The following is an 8,383-nucleotide window of genomic DNA, read 5'->3' on the forward strand; positions in this document are numbered from 1 at the left end:
CTTACCAGCGGGAAGGTAAACGGCGTTCCGTGTGCGGCTCTGGCTCGCCAGAGCAGCGATGTCACGCTGGCCACGTGACCCGGAAGTGTCCCCGGACAGCGCTGGCCCCCGGCCAATAAATGTGAGATGGGCGCACAAACCCCACAGTCTGTCAAGACTGGCCCGTTCGGGCAGGGGTACCTTTACCTTACCTTTATTTGGGATATGACTCAGACGCTGCATGTCTGGTGAGGTTTACAGGCCCCTGAAGCAGTGGCCAGTCCCTATTTCAAGAGCTGCAGTCCTAACTAAGCACACTTGCACTGCATTTTGTGGCTTTGTTTTGTGTTTCTCTGCTGTGAACCACCCCGGGATCTTTGGATGAAGGGTGGTATACAAATTTAATAAATAAAAATTAAATTAAATTAAATTAAATTAGGGATGGGCAAATGCCCCAATGCCATCATGAGCACAGATCACCATGAAACCTGGAGAGGTCTTTAGAAAGCAAGGCTGTGGTTGTATTGCAAAAGTCTCAGAGCATAGAAGGAAGCCATGCCCCCACCCAACAAACTTAGATTTATTTATTTTTGAGATTGGACTCCTCAGATCTGTTCATAAAATGGGGCTGGCATCCATTGTCATCTTCTCCTCTCCAGTCCCAGGAAGTGCTTGAAAATATGGTGGAGTCAGATCATCTGCTTTACAAATAAATTTAAAAATCTACCCCACCTTAACATTTCTTTTAAATCTTTTGGAAAAATTAAGGCAGCTTACAATCAACACTCAAGTAAAAGCAACAACACAACATTTAGAACAGGCATAGGCAAACTCGGCCCTCCAGATGTTTTGGGACTACAATTCCCATCATCCCTGACCACTGGTCCTGTTAGCTAGGGGTGAAGGGAGTTGTAGTCCCAAAACATCTGGAGGGCCGAGTTTGCCTATGCCTGATTTAGAAGCTTAATTCAAATATGACCCCCTCCAAAATGAAAAAAGACACATAAAAACAGCAGTAACACTAATGTTTATGAATAAGAGAGACCTAAAACAGAGCAGCAACTTTCCAATTTACATTATTTTACAGATTTATTTCTTGGAAACATTTATACAATACAGGGAAATAACATTTCAAAATCCCCAAACAACTTAACAAAAATTAAAATGATGCACAATAAAACACAAATCCATCTTTTCAGTGAACAATTTTCTACATGGCTGGAATTCCTCTGTGTAAGACATGCGCTTCTTAATAGACGTCAATTATTATTTATTATCGCCATCATCCTCAATTACATTTCTTACTCATCCTTCTCCATCAGGTCTCAGGGCAGGTTACAACAACGTAAAACTATTAAAACCCATTAAAAGCAATTTACAATCAGGAGACTAGGGTAGGTCCTAAGATACACATAGTTCTCGGGCGTGAAAGATCACAGTGAGAACAGGTATGTCTTCAGCATATAGTGAAATATATATATTAAATCTGCCAGACACACCTTCATAGGGCCAGACACAATTCTAGGGACCCAAAGTGTATTGGGAGGTGGGTTCCTGTAGAAACTATTAGTTCCTGATTCATAAATGTGGCCTGGGGTCATCATGCGTTAAAGCGCATTTTGTGAAAACAAGGATTCTGACTAGAGAATGCTGGTCTATCTTAAGGGGACAGTGTGGTATGAGATAGCTGAATTGGGGTGGTGAGACGGGGCATCTGAATTTTCTTACTAGGGCGCTATTCAGATTATAAGTCTAAAGCAGTTATCATGCCACTTAAAAAAGTCATGGCTTCCCCCCAAAGAATTCTGGGAACTGTAGTTTGTTAAGGGTTTGTTAAGCGGCAGCTAAAAAAGCCAATGCAATTCTGGGCTGCATCAATAGGAGTATAGCATCTAGATCAGGGGAAGTAATAGTGCCACTGTATTCTGCTCTGGTCAGACCTCACCTGGAGTACTGTGTCCAGTTCTGGGCACCACAATTCAAGAAGGACACTGACAAACTGGAACGTGTCCAGAGGAGGGCAACCAAAATGGTCAAAGGCCTGGAAACGATGCCTTATGAGGAACGGCTAAGGGAGCTGGGCATGTTTAGCCTGGAGAAGAGGAGGTTAAGGGGCGATATGATAGCCATGTTCAAATATATAAAAGGATGTCACATAGAGGAGGGAGAAAGGTTGTTTTCTGCTGCTCCAGAGAAGCGGATACGGAGCAATGGATCCAAACTACAAGAAAGAAGATTCCACCTAAACATTAGGAAGAACTTCCTGACAGTAAGAGCTGTTTGACAGTGGAATTTGCTGCCAAGGAGTGTGGTGGAGTCTCCTACTTTGGAGGTCTTTAAGCAGAGGCTTGACAACCATATGTCAGGAGTGCTCTGATGGTGTTTCCTGCTTGGCAGGGGGTTGGACTCGATGGCCCTTGTGGTCTCTTCCAACTCTATGATTCTATGATTCTATGAAGGGTGCGACTGAGACTTGTTAGGAGACTCCCTACCCCCCCCCCATAGCTGCAGTTCCCAGAATCCCCTCAGAAGAGGGATTGTTTGCTAAACCACTTTGGGAACTGAAGGCAATAGGAGTCTCCTAACAACTTTCAGCACCTCAAACAAACTACAGTTCCCAGGATTCTTTGGGAGAAGTCGCGAGTATTTAAAATGGCATCATACTACTTTAAAAAGGTATAGTGCAAGTGCATATCTTCCAACACCGCAAAAGCAAAATCCAGGACACCATCTTCCTGGATGCCATATTCCCAATTTTTTTTTCTCACGAGAGCACGGCGGCCATTTTGGGAGCCATGATCAAACGCGATTTCGCGCTGCAATTTTCCACTGAAAAAAGTGTTTTTCGGGGGGGGGGGAGCATGTCACTTGAAAATGCATATTATGGGGCACTGCGCGAGATTGTGGCTCTGAACAAGAGCTCTTTTTTTTAGGGGGACAGAGGTATGAAATCACACAAGATCCTGGTCCTCAAATGGCTGCTGTTCTCTCGTGAAAAATGTGGGGTGTCCCGGCTTTTCTGGGACGTTTGTGGGGTATGCAAGTGGGGTCTAAGTCTACTGAAAGGAATGAGGAATAAGAAGCCGGGAAACATTGTGGAAGTTTTTGATGTATGTGGCTTTCAGATTTACAAATCAGCCATCGCCCGGTCTAAGCACATTATGTGCCAAGTGCTTTACGTTAAAAACATTAAAGCAGGAAGTCGCTTGGTGGTAAAGATCTTTTAAAAGATTTAAAGCATTTTTCAAGAGCAGCTAGCTATTTTGTGTGCACTGGTGCCCCCAGCCGCAAAAGGGCTTTGTCTCAATTTAAAGCACTTTGCATGGCGAGTTCCTGGCCCCCCCAGTGGAAATAATGACACATGACACAATTATTAAGGTTAATGGGCTAAATGAGGCTACAACTTTTATTGGTTACAGGTGATGAGCGGTATTGGCTTAGGCATTGATCCTAACTGACTATATCCGACTTCAGTCCGTCCGCTTGAAGGGTTAACCACCAGTAGGGGGAGTCCTGCTGATGCACATCAACTAGGAACTCCCCCGGGGTCACCACTAGGGGGTGTGCCTTAGGCCCTCAACTCCTTATGATTCGGACAGGGCCAGGCCCCCCAGAATCCTTTACCAGACTACCCTTACAGATACTGTAACTTCCCCTCTTCCATCTACAGAGCAATACCAATGCCTAACCACCAATACCAAGGAAGTTGTGACGATTTGCTACGAGGTAGGCGAAAACCAAGTGGCCGGTGCCGATTTGCCAAGTGGAAAAATTCCTGCCAGGCCCCTCAATGGCAACCAAACAACGTCCAAAGCAAGGTCAAAGAAGGAAAACCTTATAGGGTGGGAAAAGCAGGAACAGCTGGAAAGAGGCAAAGAGGGAGATCCCTGGCTGCGTCCTGCCTTAAATAGGGCAGGCCACACCCTCAGAGTCAGCCGATTGGCTGGCCAGGAGGTGACACGGCCGGGAATCCCCCCTGTCGCGCGGGGGCTGGGTTCCAGCCGCAGCGCGTGTGATGGGGTTGTGAAGACCACAACTCCACCTCCTCCGAAGGGCAGAGGTGGCTTTAACTGAGCCCCATATAGGTCCAGCTCTAGCTGTCAACTTACAGATTTGAAAATAAGGGACCAGCAGTCTCGAAAATAAGGAATCAGCAGCCAAAATCAGGGATTTTAGTCAACCAGCAGCCAAACGAAGCCTCAAGTGGTAGTTCCCATAGCGAGGCAACCCGGCAAAGGGGATGCAGCAAGGAAAACCACCGTCACCTCTCCGCTGGGAAGCGCTGAGCAAAGGCGAGTCCCCAGGCAACGCGGCAGATTTGATCGGCACAAGGCATGCAAGCTCCACCCCCCAGTCGTTCTTAGACTCCTTATTGGGTGAGCAACACAGCCAAGCAACACAGTTGGAGCCTCCCTCCTCTCTGGCCAGCAGGGAGGGAGGGAGAGGAGCTGCTTCCTTTGAAACCCGGGAAATTTAAGGGACATCATCAATAAGGGACAGCAGTGGGACATGGCACTGGGATAAGGGACTGTCCTGCCAAATAAGGGATGCTTGACAGCTATGCCTCTCAGGCTGGATGGACACTGGCGGGTGAGTTTTGGGGAAGGACTTTGGTGCAGAGACAGAGTATCTGCTTTCATTGCCGAAAGCCCCTGATTCAACAACACCCAGCCAGACCATGGAGCCCAATAGTGCATACAATGACTGACAGCGGGAAACCTACCACAGAACCAAGGTCCTTCACCAAAACTCACCCACTAGACAGTGACTGTTATCAAGGTTGGCCCAGCTGTTAGATGGGATGAGGCTGTTGCCTCAGGTGGCAGAAGCCCCTGTGACAGTATCCTCTGCCACCAGCACCAATTTGGGGTGAGATCTCACCGATTTGGGGCAACCTCACATGGTTTCTTGCCCAGAATCGACAAGCTGTCACCTGAAACCACGTTAACTTGAGGTGGTAACCTCAAGTGACCAAACAGGATGTGCCACCCCAACTATTATTGCTGCTATTATTATTAGGAAGTTAATTTATTAGTTGCCTTCTGAGCTGCTGTCTCAAGGTGAAAATAGTTAAAGACAGTCAAAGGAAAAAAAAAACAGCAACTACATTTAGAACAAGACCAAACAAGCTTATTGAGAAATGATTTAGAATGAGTTAAAAAAATGTTTAAAATTACTTTTGTTAAAAAACCAAAAGCCTTTTTATTAGGAATTATAGGTGCGGAGATAGCAAAGGAGCAAAAAAACACTTTTCATGTATGCAGCGATGGCGTAGCCCAGAGATGGAAGGAAGACAAGATTCCTACAAGAATGAACAATAAAATTGATGGACTATGCTGAGATGGCCAAATTGAATGGAAAAAACAGGAACTTCAAAAAGGACTGGGGAAAATTTGTAACTTATTTGAAAGAACACTGTAAGCAGCTTAACACATTGGCAGGAATACAATAACTCTTGCAATGTGAAATGAACTATGGATAGTTTTATGGACAACTAGAGAACGTTATGATATGCGGTGAAAAAGGATTATCAATGGACTCCACAGAGAGGAGGGAGGATGTCAAATAATTCAGAGAATTCTTAATGTTTTGATTACATTTTATTGTAAAAAACCCCCCAAAATAATAATAATAACCAAAACCCTAACCGGCACACGCTTGTGGCAAAAAGACATTTATCTAGGCGGGGAAGGCTAAGGGCCACAGCTGCTTATATCCCCAAGAGGAAGGAAGGGAGAGCAGGATCAATGAGATTCGCAGCATGGAGGACTACAAGCTTCAGACAAAAGCTTCGGCTCCTCCTCCTTGGAATCTCTCGGAACTTGTAGAAAAGGCAGCCACATGCAGCATGGAAAGATGGAGAGAGGCAGAGTTCATTCTGGCAGATGCTGGGGCTGGTCCAGGAGCTCTTGGGGGGCAGCCAATAGGAGAGGGCAAATTAGCATCCGAGGTGGGGAAGGGTCCAGCTGGCAACCCTCCACCTCCAGATGGCAGCTTTGCAGAGCATCCCATCCCCTTCTGCCACTCGCCAATTTAATTAAGGCAGGAGGCGTAATGATGGTCATTTAGCATCGCCCCAGAATGGGATGCTGGCGCACATTCTACAGGCAAGGGGGGGAAATGCCCAATGCTGACCCCTGGCGGAGATAAGCAGGAGACCTTGGCTCGGAGCTTCTTCGCACATCGCATTCTTATTTTTTAAAAAACAGGCACAGTGCATTGAGAGATGCGTGCTGAAAAAGGGGCAAATTGATTCTTTATTTTAAGGTTTAGATTAGAACGACCAAGCAGCGATATGGAACAGGAGCATTTCACTGTTCTTAAACTGTTAATAATTAGTTTTTAAAAGTAAAAGTCAAATTAAATAACAACGACAGCATGTTTTCCTTAGAGGGTACCCCAAATCGTAGGCAAGTAAGCCCACAAAATTTACAAGCATGCGATTTTATATATTTAAAATTTTATATATGAATATATACATATATATCTCCACTTTCCTGCTGGGGGCTGGCAAATGACGGACAGAGTGCTGCATTTATTTATATGCTGGGTTCCCTTCGCTTGCAGCCCACTTAAGTTTCTACATCAGTGCTTGGAACAGGCATGAGTATCCCTTAGGATCAACGTAGCATACAAGTGATTCATAATGAGTTGGTGGTCTTACAAACTGGCATGGAAATTGCTCCAACGCGGAAGCTGGCAGCCAATTTTTCCCTTGCAGGGATGGCTGGACAGGGTGTTGGAAACGGCCGTGTCTGAAAAAATTAATGCACCACTGCGGAGTTGTTTGTGGGCTGTCTTGGAAAGATAAAATCCGGCTGCATTCAGTTTCCAATTCTCACATATGTTAACAGAACAATGCTGGTTCTTTCTCCTCCAATTACCTAGTTATCCTGATGGAGAGCTTTGAGAAGTCACGGTGGGTAAATTAGGCTTCTTTCATTTTTTTATTCATCTATTACATTGCAGCTGACTTGGCAACTACTTTAATATGTCAGGTTTCCCCTCTGAATTATACTCGACACGCTTCTTCTTTGGTTCTTGATGTTTACTTTCTTATATGCATTACTTAAAACTAATTTTGCTATATTTTATTAGCGAAAGGTAATAAAAATATTAGTAAAAACTAAAAAAAAAAATTAATTACATTTATATACTGCCCTTCATCTGAAGATCACAGGGTAGTTTACAAATTTACAAGGTGTGACCGGAAAGTTCGGTGAATGGTCACAGAAACCAGACAGCGAGAAATATTCAAACATACAATTGGCATTGGAAATGCACGAAATGCTCACAATTGTGTATGGAGATGAAGCTGTAACTCAAAAGACGGTGTGTGAGTGGTTTAAGTGTTTCTGTGAAGGGCAGCAAACCATCAAAGGTGACCCTCAGTCTGTCAGACCGTCAACGAGCAGAACGGCAGCAAATGTTGACAAGAGTTTGTGGGATCACCATTTGTCTGTCCGAATGATGGCAGAAGAATTGTATATTCCCTGTGAAATCGTTACTGAGGGTACTGAGTTGTCCTGCCCTCCATATTCTCACCATCTGGCCCCATCGGATTTCTTTCTTTTTCCAAAACTGAAATCTGCACTGAAAGGGCACAGATTTTTCAACATTTCACATGTCCAAGCTGTTGTGATGAGGGAACTGACAGCAATATGAAAAGAGGACTTCTCCAGAAGTTTCCAACACTTCTACGGACATTGTCAACAGTGCATTGTATCAGAGGGGGCCTACTTTGAAGGCCTGTAAGGCAGGTACAGTACATTCCAACATTTCTCGCTGTCTGATTTCTGTGACCATTCACCAAAATTTCCAGTTACACCTTGTATATTTAGAAGGCCAAATGCAACAGTCTTAAGTTTATCAATTTGGTCTTCGAGACTCTCTCCACAATGGGAGCATAGAACACTGCCTTATACGGAGTCAGAATATTGAGCAAAGTGTTCTCTACACAGGCTAAACAAAATATTTAAAAAATTCCTTCCAGTAGCACCTTAGAGACCAAGTAAGTTTGTTACTGGTATGAGTTTTCGTGTGCATGCACACTTCTTCAGATACACATGTGCATGCACACGAAAGCTCACACCAATAACAAACTTAGTTGGTCTCTAAGGTGCTAATGGAAGGAATTTTTGTTTGTTTGTTTGTTTCAACTATGGCAGACCAACACGGCTACCTACCTGTATCTACACAGGCTGGCAGTGATGCCACAGGGTTTCAGAGAGGAGTCATAGCGCAACCTGGAGATGTCAGCGGGGATCGAACCTGAGATCCCCTGTCCACAAGGCAGATGCTCTACCACTGAGCTACAGTTCTTTCCCCAAGGAGACAGTGGCCACCAAAAGGCCATGGTGAAGGGAGGGAAATGGCTGCTTTTCAGGCTGGAGGTGTACTGAGA

The 8,383-nt window shown here is 44.9% G+C and overlaps 1 long non-coding RNA gene across 2 annotated transcripts; it reads left to right on the forward strand.

Moving 5' to 3' along the window:
• Positions 1–2,490: 2,490 nt before the first annotated feature.
• Positions 2,491–7,024, forward strand: LOC309516673. 2 transcript variants are annotated; one of them, XR_014212967.1, is made up of 3 exons: positions 2,491–2,655; positions 3,650–3,797; positions 5,189–7,024. It is a non-coding gene; the product is annotated as an uncharacterized lncRNA (long non-coding RNA). The 2 variants fall into 2 exon arrangements; XR_014212968.1 differs by having other exon boundaries at positions 5,198–7,024.
• The last annotated feature ends 1,359 nt before the right edge of the window (positions 7,025–8,383 follow it).

Source organism: Podarcis vaucheri, assembly GCF_965113315.1.
Source record: "Podarcis vaucheri genome assembly, chromosome: 13".
NCBI lineage: Eukaryota > Metazoa > Chordata > Lepidosauria > Squamata > Lacertidae > Podarcis > Podarcis vaucheri.